At 36.3% G+C, this 16,783-nt stretch overlaps 1 protein-coding gene across 3 annotated transcripts in view; it reads right to left on the reverse strand.

Annotated features, from left to right (window-relative positions):
* bchs (WD repeat and FYVE domain containing 3 bchs) overlaps positions 1 to 16,783 on the reverse strand; it is a 1,877,108-nt gene that overhangs the window by 1,736,275 nt on the left and 124,050 nt on the right. The gene's annotated exons all lie outside the window — the stretch shown is intronic.

A 16,783-nucleotide genomic window follows, 5' to 3' on the forward strand; every position in this document is an offset into this window, starting at 1 on the left:
TGAACATGTTTATCTATGTTCTTCATGTGTGTACTCTGGGAAATACGTACATATACTGAGTGATCACTGAATTATGGCCACCTACCAAATACCATGGTGGGCCACCATTTGCATGGATAATAGCCGCTATTTGCTCAGGCATTGGCTCCATTAGATGGCTGAAGACTTCCTTAGGGATTTGCAGGGCTTTCCACAGTGTCAGAATAGATAACGGCTGAGTATCCATACGCCTCACTTTCCATTCTAAAACATCCCACACATGTTCAATACGATTGAGGTCAGGCAAATTTGAATGTTAATCAATACAGGTGATATCTTTACTATGTTCCTTGAACTACTTGTGCACAGTGCTGACCAGATGACAAAGCCCATTATCATTTTAGAAGATCCTGTTTCCAACCAGGGAAAAACACCAACAAGGCAGGATGCACATGGTCTCCTAAGAGCTTCCAGACCTCATCAGTGAAACACTGATCCACATGTACCAGGGTTCTAATTCTAGCAAGAAAAACATGGCCCCATATTTGCCCCCACTATGCACAATGGGCCCACAGACTCATGTTGCTCACCGACCAGCACAGTCATTTTCAGTCCTCCAGTGTCCAACCAGCATGTTTTTGACACCACAGCCATCAATGTATCAGCAGTGAGAAGAGTGTGCCTCTTGGATCATCTCCTGTTGAACACCATAAGTCTGAGTGTGTGGCACACTATCATTTGGGATATTGTTTTTGCATTCCCTATACTGTATTGAGATGCCAACTGAGCCTGTACGATGCATTGCACTCTTCGCTCACCACAAACATCCATCCCTTGCATAATCCTTTATAGTTCTGACAGCAGACAGTGGTTTGGCCTGTCTGATACCATTCTTTGTACACCTTAACCACAATAGGCCGTGAGCAACTGACAAGGCATGCCAATTCCGATATGGAAGTACCCGACACAGAAGCTCCCACCAACCTGAAACTCCATGATATCTTTATTATATCCCATAACTACTACTTTATCAATTTGATTTGCACAACCAGATTCAAATTACTATTGCTGTAGTGTAGGAAGCTGTTCAGCTTTTTATACTGTGGGCTATGTGGCTTAGTCTGGTACTATTGGGGTGGTCATAATTCAGGGATCAGTGGGTGCATTAAAAATATATATTTGCTTCTGAAGATCATTTGAAGTATAACCTATCCATTTATCTATGAATTCAAAATCAAGTTTTTAACTAATAGAAAATAGTTTTAACGGATAGCATCACAAACCAGAAAATCTGAGAAATAGGAGCACAACATCACATTTGTTGGCCACTATTGTCCAATTTTGTTGTTGGTTTTTGGTTTTTTTATTTATTTTATTTTATTTTTTTTTTATGAGCATTAGCAACTAAGGCCATATTGCTCCAGGATATGCGGTGGTCATCCCCTGACCTTTCCGCATCCTCCGTATTTGATGGTGACGGGCTTGAACCCCAGTCTAATCAAGAAGCATGTGCTACGCACTGCTGCTCCTTCCCACCTGGCTACAGAGGCGCCTCCAATTTTGTAATAGTTATATTACTGTGTGTTTGCAATGTGAGAATACTGGAATTCAGATCCAGATATCAATAAAATTGATTTAAGTGATACACAAATGGGTGAAGAGTTACTCCTACAAAAAAAATAAATAATAAATAAATATATATATATATATGCACACAGGCACTCCCCGACTTACATAAGACTGAACTTACGTAAATTTGAATTTTACATAAGTTCTTGCAGGCCGTTGCAAACTTAAAAAAAATCGGGGAAACATATTTTGCTTCCTGTAGGACTAAATGGAGGTATCGTGAAAACATCGCAATGTGAACCCAATAACACATTGTTTTTTGGTATTTCTCTCCAAGACTTCGGGAGTTGAAATTTTTGCTATACGACTAAGCTATTTATCTCTCTAAAAGGTCTAAAAGGTTTATAATGGAGCGCTACCCTTTTGTCATTACCATATGTTTCTTCATAAGAATCAATTTTGAACGGCTTTGTTGATATTTTTCTAGAGAACATTTCTGGAGATAACGATTATAAAACAATAAAAACAATTTGCACTTTCCGGTTTATTGGGCTTTTCTGTTAGTGCATCTAATTATAAATTGGTAGTAAACTCGATCTTATTACATTTGCGATAATCCTGATAACTGGAGATGTGCAGATTTTTATGTTATCATAGGGAAATGTGTTCCCCCTTCACCGAAATCTTCAATCATATAAGAAACATAAATAAATTTTCAGAATCTTCTCTTCATTCCTATTTACTTATTACAATGATGAAAGGAAAGCAACCAACAGTAAGTGCAAGTGGTGGCAGTTATAGGAAACAAAACAAAATTGATTTAGAAACGAAGATGAAAATATAGCAAGGCTTTTGTGGATTTACTGGATGATTGTTTTCTACATCAGCATGTTTGGGAGGCAACTAGAGGGAGTAATACTCTTGATCTGATTATCAGTAGTGATTCTTCATGCATTAAGAATCTGCAGATAAAGGAACCACTAGGTGGCAGTGATCACAGTGTGCTGAAGTGGGATTTACTCAAAGAGGTAACTACCATCAGGGGTAAAGGGAAGGATTTTTGCTTTCGTAAAGGTGACTACGGTGGTCTGAGACAGTATTTAAATTCTATACGGTAGGACCAACTGATGATGTTACCAACAGCAAATTCAAAATGGGAAGCATTCAAAGAATTATATTGGAAGCTACTAGGCTTTACATACCAACTAAGAAATATTGTTCAAGGTTTAGGCTTAAATGGATGGCAGATAAACTAATGAGACATGTGGCAGAGAAGAAAAATGCATGGAATACATATATAAATTAATGGGTGACATGGAAGCCTATGATAGATATAAGCTGGTCTGTAACCAAGTCACAAAGGAGATTAGGCAGACAAAGGCAGATTATGAGAAATCCTTGGCAAAGGATGCAAAGAAAAACAACAAGAGTTCTTTACCTATGTAAACACTAGAATGAAAGGGATGAATCAGATTGGTCCACTGGATATTGATCACACATGAGGAGTTATTCAGGGAGGGGAATGCCAGAGGTGAAGTAAACTCTGACAGTGAGCTAGATGATTTTGTAATAACTGAGAGAAAAGTGGAGGAGAAATTGTTGAAGATAAACATAAAAAAGGCACCTGGGGTGGATGAGATCTATCCAGTTATATTAAAGGAGGAGGCAAACAAAGTAAGCAAACCCTTAGCCACAATTATGAGAACATCCTTGGACTCAGGGGAGGTCCCCACAGACTGGAGATGTACAAATGTAACCCCAATTCACAAAGGAGAATCAAAGGGCAACACAAGTAATTATAGACCTGTTAGTTTAACTTCTGTTCCAGGAAAATTAATGGAGGCACTGGTTAAAGGAGCACTGCAGAATCATCTAGACAAGACTTCAGTTATAGCTTTGACACAGCATGGTTTTGTTAAGGGAAAGTCTTGCCTGACCAATTTGATTGGATACTATGATGTGATCACAAAGGAACTGGATGCAGGGAATAACTTTGATATCATATTTTTGGGTCTTAGAAAGGCTTTTGATACTGCTGCACATGGAAGACTGCTGCACAAATTGGAGCAGTGTGGCATTTGGGCCAATTGCTGCTATGGATAAAGGGATGGTTGAGTGGGAGAAGACAGAGTGGTAATCAATGGACACTGCTCATCTTCGATGTTATTAGTGGAGTCCCTCAGGGTTCACTATTGGGTCCATTGTTGTTTTCTGCATTTATAAATGATACTGATGATGGTATATCAAGCTTAATATCCAAGTTTGCAGATGATACGAAGGTTGGCAGGGATGTTAAGGACACTAATGACAGTACGCTGCTGCAACAGGATCTAGAAAAGTTGAGCAGATGGGCTGAGAGGTGGCAAATGAAGTTTAACATTGACAAATGTAAAGTACTACATATGGGAAGCAGACACCCAAGAGTGACGTATCAACTCTGTGGTACTACACTGACAGTGGTAGAGAACGAAAAGGATCTGGAGGTAATTGTGCAGGCAGATATGAAGTTTTCTGAGCAGTGCAGATGGTCTGCAAGAGTAGCTCATGGTGTCTTGTCAATGATATACAGGTATTTTTCTAGCAGGGATGAGGAGGTGATTATCCCCTTATAAAAGGCAATGGTCAGGCCACACCTTGGGTACTGTATACAGGTCTGGAGGCCTCATTTTAAGTAGGATGTAAAGCTGTTGGAACGAGTACACAGAAGGGCAACAAGATTAGTGAATGGAACAAAGGGTTGCTCTTACGAAGAAAGGCTTAAATTTTGCAAATTACAGTGTCTGGAGACTAGGCACCTGCGAGGTGATCTGATTGTGGTGTATAAAGAGTTGAACGGTTTGAGCATGCTCAATGCTGATGGGATTCTTCCTCTTGCTTAGATGAATCACCTGAGAGGGCATAAATTCAAATTGAGGAAAGACAGTTGTAGGATAGATGTGCGGAAGTTTGCTTTTAGCCAGCGGGTGGAACAGACTTCCATCCTTTGTTGTGGAAGTTGATAGCCTAAATAAATTTAAGGCTGAGCTGGACAGGTACTTGGAACAAACGGAGGGGTGAAATGGGAGCGTTTTTTTTTTTTTTTTTTTTTGCTGATGCTGCATAAGCTTGCTTTCTTGCATGCTAATGTTTAAGAAGTAAGAAGCAGGTCAAAGTTTGTGATCTATTGCACGGGAATTAGGTCTCGCTGCTTCAGTGAGTATTATTTTAAGTGACAGTGTGCGTATAAAAGAACATGTTAAAGGATCAACAGTGATCACAAAACAGCGTTCAGGTATTATATAGAAGATGAAAAAGCTATTGATAATATGGATGGAAAATCAGATTCAAAAGCAAGTGCCCCTGAGTATAATGGCCATTCAAGCAAAAGCGAGAAGTACTTATGAAGATATTAAGGATAAGTATGGAAAACCTCAAGTCAAGTTCGTGGCAAGCAATGGGTGGTTTAATAGGTTAAAGCATCCCACTGGTTTCCACAATGTTAAAGTATGCAGTGAAGTCGCCAGTGCCGATTCTGCAGCACCACAGAAATTTTGTGATGTGTTCGAAAAAACGTCTTTCTAAATTTCCACAGCCCTGAACCTCTGCAGTGGCATACTTATCAGCTGGAGACGTTGATTATTGTAACAATGCTCAAAAGGTAAAACTTGCTGACGTTATGCATGTCCCCTTTTAGTAATTGCACACTTCTATAATTTTTCCTATGCATGAGATAAAAAAAATTAAATAATTGTATTTACATGTTTGTCGAACATTTCTTTTTTGCTTCAATCAAATTCAGCTTGCATAGTTTATGAGTGCTGCATAAGCATTTAGGAAAATTCTGACTTACGTAAAACTCGACTTAAGCAGAGTTCAACAGAATGCAACCCTTACATAAATCAGGGAGTGGTTGTATACAGTGCTTTTTTGTAAAAAAAATAGGTGCCATTACTCATTCTTTGCTATCAGGAAAAATTTTAAATTAAAGAGATATGAAAAGTAAAAAAAAATTATTTCCTGTTATTGTTACTTCACTAGAACAACAAATTAAATATATTAACACAACAGTTTATTAAGCATAAATTTATTATACAAGTAAAATAAGTAATAAATAAAAAGTAAGTAAAAATAAAAACAAAAATAATTTCATAATAAAGTTTTTATAGAAAATTCCAAATTTTCCTTAAGTTCTCATCCGACACACTATGCCGACTTTTCTTACTGTTTGTGTCTGTTACTGAATGACGTTTCTGAAGCAACCACGAATCAACATATTTTTCTGGATTGAAACGTTTAAGCAGTGGGCCTACAATTTTAAGAAATAGTAGTGAAGAAATTATTTTTGTCACCAGCGAAGCTCTGGTTGGGCTGTTGAATGTTTATTCAACAGCCCAACCAGCCCTCGTTTATTCATTCAACAGCCATTGAATGAATAAATGAGGAAGATGAAAAGTTGATTCTGTGAGTTTGGACACTAAATGGATGTTGGCTGGTGGCGGCACGTGTTCGGACTGTTTTGAAAGAGAGAGCGGGAATTATAGAAGCTGACGATCAGATTCATTTGTAAAAATCCTAGTTCACATTCACTCGATAAAATTTATATCGTACTCAGGGCATTCACCAAATGCTTCAATTTTTCAGAAATAGTCATTTCAATTAGGTATTCCCAAAATGAACGAATTTTATCTTTCACTTAACTGAAACCTAATGGACAATTTTCTAACATCATTCTCTCTCCAAATGTCACTTGGGAGTAAATATCTTCAGGCCAATGTTTCCTATCAACTACTCACGCTGCCACTGCCAAATCAGCATATTACTATCATTTTACAAATCAGAATTTTTACAATTAAGTTTTTACAATTAATACAATTCTCAAACAGGGCACTTACGGCAAAGATTGACCAGAGCTCATTGTACACATTGGGCATACCCTTGATCTGCTCGCTGTTAACTAGCGCGACTTCTCGGTATGTGAGGCAGGTGGTCGGATAAGTTTTACGAGTGCCACTAAGTTGTAGAATGGTAATCCTTTTAGCTCTCAAAATTCATGCAGCAGCACTAATTGCCTAAATTGCCTGAAAGCCAGAAGTGCGAATTATGTATACAGAGTATCTCTGTTTTTTTTTTTTTTTTTTTTTTTTCTGTTATGAAAATCCCAAACACACGAAGTATTAGAACTTATAGTACTTAGTACCATGCTTGGGTTGGAGGCTGAGAAGTCAAAAGAAAATATTTGTTGACATTAGACTTGGAACTTCCGTAGAGTGTAATTTTCAAGAAATACGTATGAAGGAAGATTGTTCCAGAAAACAGCTGTTGAATGAATAAACAAGGAAGATGTAAAGTTGATTCTGTGAATTTGGACACTAAATGGATGTTGGCTGCATGCGTTCGGACTGTTTTGAAAGAGAGAGAGCGGGAATTATAGAAGCCAATTCAGAAGAACAGCGCCCATGGAAGTATCTGTAGGACAGGCATGCAGCAGAAACAGTACATCTATGAGACAGCAAGTGGAGAGACTCTGTTAGAGATGAATCATTAATTAATCTAACTACCCTCTTCTGAATGGAATCTAGAGAAATTTTGGGGACACCACCCCAGATGCGGGAGCAATATTCCATGGTAGGGCGATTTGTGATTGTACAGAGTGAACAGCTGTTTGGAAGAAAAGTAACGCCGAGAGTGAAAGAGAAAAGCAGGTTTTTTAGATGCAGAGGAAGCAATATTTGTAATGTGCTTGTGCCAAGAGAGATTAGAAGTCAGGGTAATCCCCAAAAGAGATATATCACCTCGCCTAAAAATCGGAGTAAAGATAAGCATAGGAGCAGAAGAATCCTTTATGAGAGATATAAGACAATGCTCAGTTTTAGAAGGATTGAAACTAAGCTGTCTATTCCCCACTTGAGAATTACCTGGAGATCGGCATTTAAAGAATTGGTAGTGCATATTCAAGAAGTTGAAGCTGATGCTGTGCAAGGTTTCTCGAACTGGAAAGTGGAATGCAATGTGCTATCGTCGGCAAAACTATGGATAGGATTTCCTATCAATCCGTCAATCCGTTTGTTATATGAATTTTTTTTTAAATTATAAGCATTTAAAATAGTTTCCCAACGGAAACTATTTTAAATGCAATTACCAAGGGGAAATTTTAAAAAATTCACTATAAAGGAGTTCGTTAAACAGAGGCCCAACTGAGTAACTTAAAATTTAAAAAATGGTTATAAAGATGGTTATAGATCTAAAATCTTAAAATGATTTTTAAGATCTCAAAATCTTAAAAGATATTGAAAAATGCAAATTTATTAAATTACTCAAAGCTTATTTGAAAAAATAAAACTTAAAAAAATCGTGGAAACGTATTTTGCATCCCATATGAAATGGAGGTATCGGGAAAATATCGTAATGTGAACCCAATAAAATATTGGAGGGTTTTTTTTTTTTTCTTGGTAATTCGGTCCAAGATCTTGCACGTTGACAGGTAAAAAAAAAATGGTTGGAAGAACGGTCCATTACAAGTCTTAGCTGGCCAGGAAATAGCCAGGACCTGAATCCTATAGAGAACTGTTGGCATCTGCAGAACTTCAGGAAGCCATAATTCGTGTTTGGAACCACAAACTATCAGTTGATTGTCTTCAGAAATGGATCTTGTCAATGCCTATACAGTGTGCTGCTGTCATCAGGGCCAGAGGCGGTTCAACTTAATATTAGTTTGCACCTGGTGAACTTTTCATTTTGTTTTCCATTTAAAATGATAAATTGAAGCAAATTGAGGGCTTCTGATAATATTTCAGCCATAATCGTCGTGTTTACCAAAACTGTTGTATAAAGGTTGCAAATGCTCATTTTGGAATATTTTGAGAGCACCTGTCAAAAATTACTTAGCTTTGCCTTAACTATTAATAAATATCTTTTTTTTATACAGTGGAACTTCTCTATTACGAACTTCTATTTAACCAATTTCTCTATATTACGAATTTTTTCGCAAAACATTGCACCTTGAAACGAATTTACATGTAAAATTAATTCCATATAGCGAAGTGTTAGTCTCTCTATAGAGAATTTTTAAAAAAATAAGTAAAAGCATTTTTGAAGATTTTCAAGCATTTACTGCTAAACAGCCACTCAAATATACGGCCTCCTTCCCTCCGAAATTGCACATTGGCAATTTCGGAGGGAAGGAGGCTATTTGTGGCCATTGACACCCGTTCGAAGGTCTTTGTTTCATTTTTGTTACAGTTATAAAACCAAATGGGTTTTCTTAAAAGTGGTCATAAACTTTACAATAAATAGGGTAGATTTGTAAATTTATGTTGGTTCAGGGGAAAACGAAATTCGCTGCGGTCAGCCTTTAGAGTGCTGCAGCGGCAATATATAGAATGCTACCATAGTTGGATTTTAGTAATGCCTACTGAGTGACATTCGCTTCTCATCTCAACCGTACCATGTGACCTTTCTGTCAATCATTATATGTCCGTTCTCATCTAACTGGACTCCCAGTAGATGGTTTTTGCGAATTGTTTTTTTTTTTTATTTCGTTCTTTTAGAACAATTTGTCATCAATCACATAGACTATATGCTCTTGTATATATTTACAGCCAGGACTCGCATAACGCGAATTCGATTAACATGTGTTTCAGTTACCGCTATTTGAAAAAATTATACCACTTTTCACTTTACACGATGCAAATTACCAGTTAACGCGATCTTTTTTTTTATGCCATAGTTGAAAAAGATTTGAATCACGAGTTAAGCTTACCGCACATCGGCCGAGCAATAAACAAATGTTTGCCTGCTGCCCGCCTCGGTCTGTTCCATCCGCTAATAAAATCAATGCAGACTTGCATTTAAAAATTCAAATTTTTCAAATTTTTCAAATTCAAATTTCATTTAAAAATTCAAATTTTTAAATGAGCCAGATGAAAATGTTACCGCGAAGGAGATAACGGTAAAAGAACTAGATGAAATCTTTCGTATCGCAGAGAACAAAAGGTGTGAGGTTCTCTGCGATATTTATTTTGCCAGGACCCAGAGAAGATTGTTGGCTATCAGAAATTGATTGATGAAAAGGGACGTCAACACTGTTCAAATATTTCGACAACAGTCATTTCTTCATTGTATATCTTATGTCAGAGGTTCCCAAACTTTCTCGGTTCACGACGCCCTTAGTGTCTCAGTAATTTTTTCACGGCGCACCTAGACCAAAAGAAATATCTAACAGTTCCGTTTAGTAGTTAGGTCCAAACAACTTAAGAAATGTTGAAACTGTGAACTACCTCAAGCTAGTAGTTCGCGCGGTGTCTGACAGATGTTGAGTATCACTGTGCTTCCATCGAAAATTTAAAATATTCCACAACGCACAGTTTGGGAACCGCTGTTTTATGCAATAAACATTTAATTCCATAATTATTTTACATTGTATACAGTTAAAAAATTATTTAAAAGGTGTTTTTAAAATTCTTTATAGACATTCCAGAAGGTCAAGGACCAATTATAATTTTTCCTATTGATTATTATATTCGATTAATGCGTTTCCGTTTTGCGCGATGTGTTCCTGGGACGAATTAATCAAGGCCAGCCTGTATTTTTTTTCTGAAAAGTAACATACATTATTCGTAAATTTTCTTGCTTTTAAGGATGATAAATGTTTTAGCGGAAAACAAAGCAAAGAAAGAATCACTATGCTAGTTGGAGCAAATATGACAGGAAGTGAAAAATTAAGATTTTTAGTCATCGGAAAATCAAAAAACCCAAGATGTTTTGGAGGCACAAAATGAAAGTCGTATATTTCTTCAAAGTGACTGATAGGAAAAGTCACATGATACTGTTGAATTGGCAAGCGAATGTCACTGAGTAGACGGTACTAACAATTCACTATATGGCCAGCACAGCAAAGTTTGCGGTGTATGTATCAGCAAGAGCTGCAGTCCAGTAATTTTTACAGTTGCAGAAACAATGTTGAAGAGAAAGTGTTTAAGTATTAATGATAAAGTAAAGATTATTCATGATATTGACCAGAGTTTTAAAAAAAAAGATATTGCAAAGAAATATGGCATACCTGCAAGCAGCTTGTCTATGATTTTAAAATATCGAGAATCAGACAAGAAGCGAATTAAGTTGTGTATATAGGAAGATGTTGATAAAGCTGTTCTAAAATGGGTGCAAATGAAACATGAAAAGAATATACCAATATCGGGTCCAATAATTAAGATGTTTTAGAGGCACAAAATGAAAGTCGTATATTTCTTCAAAGTGACTGATAGGAAAAGTCACATGATACTGTTGAATTGGCAAGCAAATGTCACTGAGTAGGCCGTACTAAAATCAAAAACCCCAAGATGTTTTAGAGGCACAAAATCTTTGGAAGTTGACTACACCTTTAATAAAAAAGCATGGATGACAAGTGATATCTTTGAAGACTGTATATTAAAACTAGACAAGCATATAACAAAAGAAAAAAGAAAAATCGTGTTGGTAACTGACAACTGTCCGGCACATCCTGCCAGTATTTCTGCCAAACTTAAGTGTGAAGTTATTGTTTTTACCACCAAACGTGATGTCAAAACTCCAGCCAATGGACCAAGGCATTATTAAAAATTTTAAATTTCATTATCGAAAGAGAATAATAATGAAGATTGTCAATGCGTTATCAGAAAATAGAAACTTGGAGGTTACAATTAACCTTAGAGATTGCATCTCTGAACTGGCAAAAGTTTCGACAAACGATGTCACTGAATACACTATTCAAAATTGTTTTTCAAAATTCAAAAGCGGGATTTGCATGAATACAGAAGTCGAACAACAACTGGACGAACAAGATGAACTGCCCCTTTCACAATTGAAAAACTTTTGGACATTATTAGAATCATCCGGAAACATTGAAAATGAAATAACACGATAGTTATGTTTATGTAGGATGTTCTGTTGTAGTCAAGATCTGACTAGAACATCCAAATGAAGATGAAATACTGCTGAACAGTGTTAGACGCAACCATGATCACGAAGAAATTAACGATGAAGCTGAAGACACATTAGAACAACCCGTAGAACAGCCAACTCGCGAAGAAATGATTAACGCTTTTAAAACAATTCGTATGGGTCAACAGTTTCGTAAAAATGTTCCTGATAATGTTTTTAATGCTCTGAACAAATGTGAGGTTTTCTTTGAGAATCAGACATTTTTTAATTGTACTGTGCAAACGAAAATTACAGATTTTTTTAATTTGTGATACTTACCGGCAAAAATTGTGTAAACGTAATTTAAATAAGTGTTTTTGAAATAAAATACATTAAAAATAAATGTAGATTCATTTTCATTTTCTAATTAAATAACAATTTCTAATAAAAAAGATATTCTCTGTATAAAGAAATTTCTCTACAACAAATTTTTTCGCTGGATTTATCGGATTTGTTATAGGGAAGTTCGACTGTATTTCCATTTGTGATGCTAGTCATTAATGCAACATACCATCGCAAAAAAAGGGTTAGAAATGTGAAATTCCTAGGTGGTTGGTATTCTTCCAAAATATTTAGCTTGGAGGAGCTGTTCTATATCTTATCACTTGTAGTTTCTACAAGGATGTTACCATAATGAAATCATCTGACTGATTTGGGAGAATCTGTATATCCTTCCAAACCCTTCTGGATAAAGGAGATATTTTCTCCATATGCTTCTCACAACTAGTAGAATGAATTATCAGGTATTGAGGTGTTGGACCCAATAATTCTTCAGTTCTGTGTATCTTTGCTAAGGCGACATTATCTTGTTCATTGACATAATTTTCTAGTAGGGACTTTTTATTTTTATTTTATTTTATTTGAGGATTCTAGAAGAATCATTTATACTATCAAGATTCACAAGGATTTTTATTTGGTTCAGCGCCCAGGATCCCTAACCGTCACAGAGCCCAAAGGGTTGCCCACTATCCTGCAAATAATAAATATACAAATATTAATTTCTTCATTTTGGGAATAGTATTCCTGGGCTTCAGTTCTGAGTATCTTTTCTGGGGTGACATTACCTTCTTCACTAACATAAAGTTCTGGTAGGGACCTTTTTGTGGCCCCTGGAAAAATTATTTATAGATTTTTTCATTTAGTTCTGTGCCTAGGCTCCTCATCACAGCACTCAAAGGATGCCCACTACCCTGCAAACAATAAATATGCTCAGGAATAGTATGCCAGGACTACTCAAGCATCACACCCATACATCCACTGGACTATGAGAACGAGAGCAAAAACAAGCTAGTGTATGGGTAGTTGGGTGGCCCTGGCATATCATTCCCAAGCATATTTTATAGCTTGCAGGGTAGTGAGCATCCCTTTTTAGCTCTATGATGGTGAGGAGCCCAGGCACTGAACTAAATAAAAAATCTATAAATCCTGGGCAAGCTATTGGATCTCCCATCTTGTCAAAGTAGGGATCAAAGTGGTGTGCTGAAGCTGGACCTCTCAACCATCAGGATTTACCTTTCCAAATTTTCACAGGTTTTAGCATACAGCAAACGTGTCAGATTCCTATAGTGTTAGCCCGGAACCTCCACAGTGGGCATCAGATCCCAATGATGCTAATCTGGAATAGCAGCAACACTGGTAGGTCACTGCTCACCAATGCAAGTGTCCACGTTGAAAGGAACAAAGGTGTATATCTGATTTACAAACAACACTGAAGAAAATTATTAGGGAGGAACAAAAATATAGTAGCAATCTTTTATACATTTAGTATTCCAAAAAAAAAGTCCATTAACTGCATTTCTTTAGTGCATGATGTGTGTTTTTTATCACTTTTCTTCAGCCACATATCACAATGCCCTTGGCATCACACACACGGCAGTGTGATTGGAATGTAAAGAATAAATAAATTAATTAAATTGCAAAAAATTATAATTTTTTGTAATTTAATTTTCAGATGGTCCTGAGGTTTGACCCAAACCTCAGGACCATCCTGACAATGACAGGATGGTCCTGAATACTGGTGGAGCTGTGATTTGGGAATCTAAAATGCTGATGGAGCTGAGATTCAGATCCCACTTGTGAGTCAATGAATTGAATTTTGAGAAAGTCCAGTCATTCTACATAACTAAATTCCCTACTGCACACCTTCAGAGTGGTGCGACTGTAATTAGGTAAATTAGTAGAGGCAAATGATGCAAGAAAGCAGGCTTATAGTGCATCGGGGGGGGGGGGTCTCATATCACATGTCTAACCCCTCCAATAATTTGTCTAATTCTTCCCTGAATTTATTCAATGAAGAAATAAGCAAGGAATTCATCTCAGGATATATCCACCTGTGCAAGGTCTAAAAACACTGAGAGTGAACAATGTAAGCTGAGGTCAAGGTGTAGCATCCATACTACACATAGGAATGGCCACCCTCTGTGTCACACTAAACTAAACAATATCAGGTAATGGATTACTCTTACCCTCGACGCCCATAGCAATACCACCACTGTACTAGTTAAGGATTATTAGACAGTTTGCTCATTACAACTCAAAATGGCAAAAAAAGTATCTGACAAAGCTCCGTGATCTCTCCATCCCTTCCGTAATGCAGTAGAGGTCATGATAGACATCATGGTGTGATCCAATATCCCTTACAATTTAAAGGTACAGCTTTAAACAAAATTTTAAGCCCCCTTGATAGACAGTCCATGGAAACAAATTTATTGGTAACTAAGGCCAACCTGATGGCCTTAATTACCATTTTTTTTTTCCCCCTCGATTTTAACATATTTTAATTGCATTCAATCATTTATTTTTTTTGGCATTTTAGTTTGCAAATTCAAAAAAAAAAGGGGGGGGGGATTTGAGGTATGCACTGCAAAGGAGACAAGGTTGTTCAAGCTAGCTATGTGTATTTTTATGCACTTCCAAAAATCATTTCTTCCTATTTCACTGCATAGGTGCTTTTGTGAGTGGATATATACTTGGTCTCAGTTCCAATCTCAATGATGGCAACTTCTACCTATACTCTGCCAAGACCACTTACAATTTCTAACAAAAAAACTTAATTCTGAATTGCCTCAACCACCACTCATCTCATTTATCATAATTATTTGCTCTATGATTCCGACTGCTTTAAAGGTGATAAATGTACTGATGCCTACCCTGATATTCCTTATCAAAAACTTACTAATCTCAAATCTCCTCTAACCTAAAATCTTTTTATCTCACTCTCTCAAATTCATATTTTGACTCTATCCTTCTCCCAAAGCTACATATGACTTAGAACTTTAACTTTATTTGTCTGGAACTGAACTTTCTCCAAAATAACTTTCCTAACAGTGAATAATTTTGATTGGTGATTTTAATGTTCATACTTGTAATAATCTTAAAAAGATCTTTTCATATAATGATCTTTTTCCAGATCATTATAAGAGTGTACACAATAGAATGTCTATTTGATTTCTATTCCCCTCTTCCTTGGCTGAAGTATCGTTGTAAATCTTCAGATCCTAATGCTTACTCAGAAACTATCAGTTTGATTATTATTGTACGGATAAAATCTTTTATTCTTCATTCCATCTTAAACTCTCATTCTTTATCTAAACCTTGATTTCCCAATAAATGTGCTAAAGTTACTCAAGGTAAGTAAGTGCATTTCAAGTGGCATTTTTCAAAATCTACAGCCTCATTTTCTGAATAAATCTTGCAACAATTGCAAAAATTTGATTAATCAACTTTTCATAGGTTAAAACAAGGAAGTCTGATTCTTGTCCAAAGGTTAGTCTACCTTCTAGTCACTAACCCAAGTTAATGGATGAAACTTCTGTCCGTCAATACTTCCACCTCTAATACATCCTGGCATTAAGACTAATGGCAGTGAAAAAGTGCTACTGGCCTTAATGGCATTTCTCCACTTGTTCACAAAACCTGTGCTCCTGAGCTTACTTTTCTTTTATATCACCTTTTCACAGTAACTTATTTCACCTCAGTGAAATAAGAGTGTGAAAGTGGAAGCTTGTTCAAATCCTGCCATTTCTGAAAACAGGAGGCATCACTACCATCAAGGGCTTACAATACTGGTCAAAATCTTAATACCAGTATTTCGATATTTTTAATTTATGAAATCAGGATACCGGTATTAATACCAATATTCCAAAAACAAACTTTTTTCTCAATAAACTTTGATGACAATTAGGTGCAATAAAGTAAGGAAAAAACAAGTATTGTAATTACTTGAATTCATGTTTTAAATAAACTTTATTGCAACAATAAATATTCTGAAAAAAATCATTAAAATACAGTTATTCTAAAAACAAAAAAATACATATTGTTACCACAAAGTTTAATTATGTTTAAGCATCCAAACTACCTGTCCAAATAAAGTGAGCTCTTAAGAAACATAAGCAATCAATAGTATGATCATTTAAAATGGATCTAATTTTGGTACATATTTGATTAGTCGCAGAAAACAACCTTTTGAATGCTATTCTGGTACTATTGTACTGAGATAATCGTAGACGATCTCAGTCCATATTTTCTAGGCTTTGACTTTTTTTGGCAAAAATAGTTAAAAGTATTTCATTAATTTCCGACTCAAGTTCATCTTTTAAAATCTCATTGGAGTCAGGCAATTTATTTTGGAAAGAATTTGCAGGACACTGATGTTCTGTTCCACGTTGGTCTTCCCTGGTTGAATTATGTTCATCATTTTCTAAAGGAGAAAGCCATTTTATTAAGTGAAGTATAATTTTCAGTATAGCATCTTTACTGAATCTGGGAGAGAGAAAAGAGTGGGGATAAGAAGAGAGCAAAGAGTGCAGTTAAGGAATTCTTCACATATATAAATGCAAAGAACAGAAGCACAAATCAGATTGGACTCTTATGAAATAGACGTGTGACATTTAGATACCACAGCTGAAGTTCAGATGAACTCAACAGTTACTTTGCATCGATATTTACATTAAAAAAAAACCTTTGTGTCAATGATATATTATGGAGATATATTTGTAGATATATTATGGAAGTGAAGTTGAAAAAAAACGTAAAAACAAGTACTGTAATTACTTGGCTTGTAAGGCTCCTGTGGTTGATGGCATATACCCTATAATCTTAAAGGAGGTGGCTTGTTTGTTTGTTTGCTATTTGGTTTTTAGAAGCATTAGCAACTAAGGCCATATTGCTCCAAGGATATGCAGTGGTCATTCCCTGACCTTTGTGCATCCTCCGTATTTGGTGGGTCACGGGTTCAAATCCCAGTCTAATCAAGAAGCTTGTGCTACACACTCCTTCTCCTGCCCACCTGGCTATAGAG

This window comes from Mastigoproctus giganteus, chromosome 2, assembly GCF_048544385.1.
Source record: "Mastigoproctus giganteus isolate SK-2022 chromosome 2, ASM4854438v1, whole genome shotgun sequence".
Classification (NCBI taxonomy): domain Eukaryota; kingdom Metazoa; phylum Arthropoda; class Arachnida; order Uropygi; family Thelyphonidae; genus Mastigoproctus; species Mastigoproctus giganteus.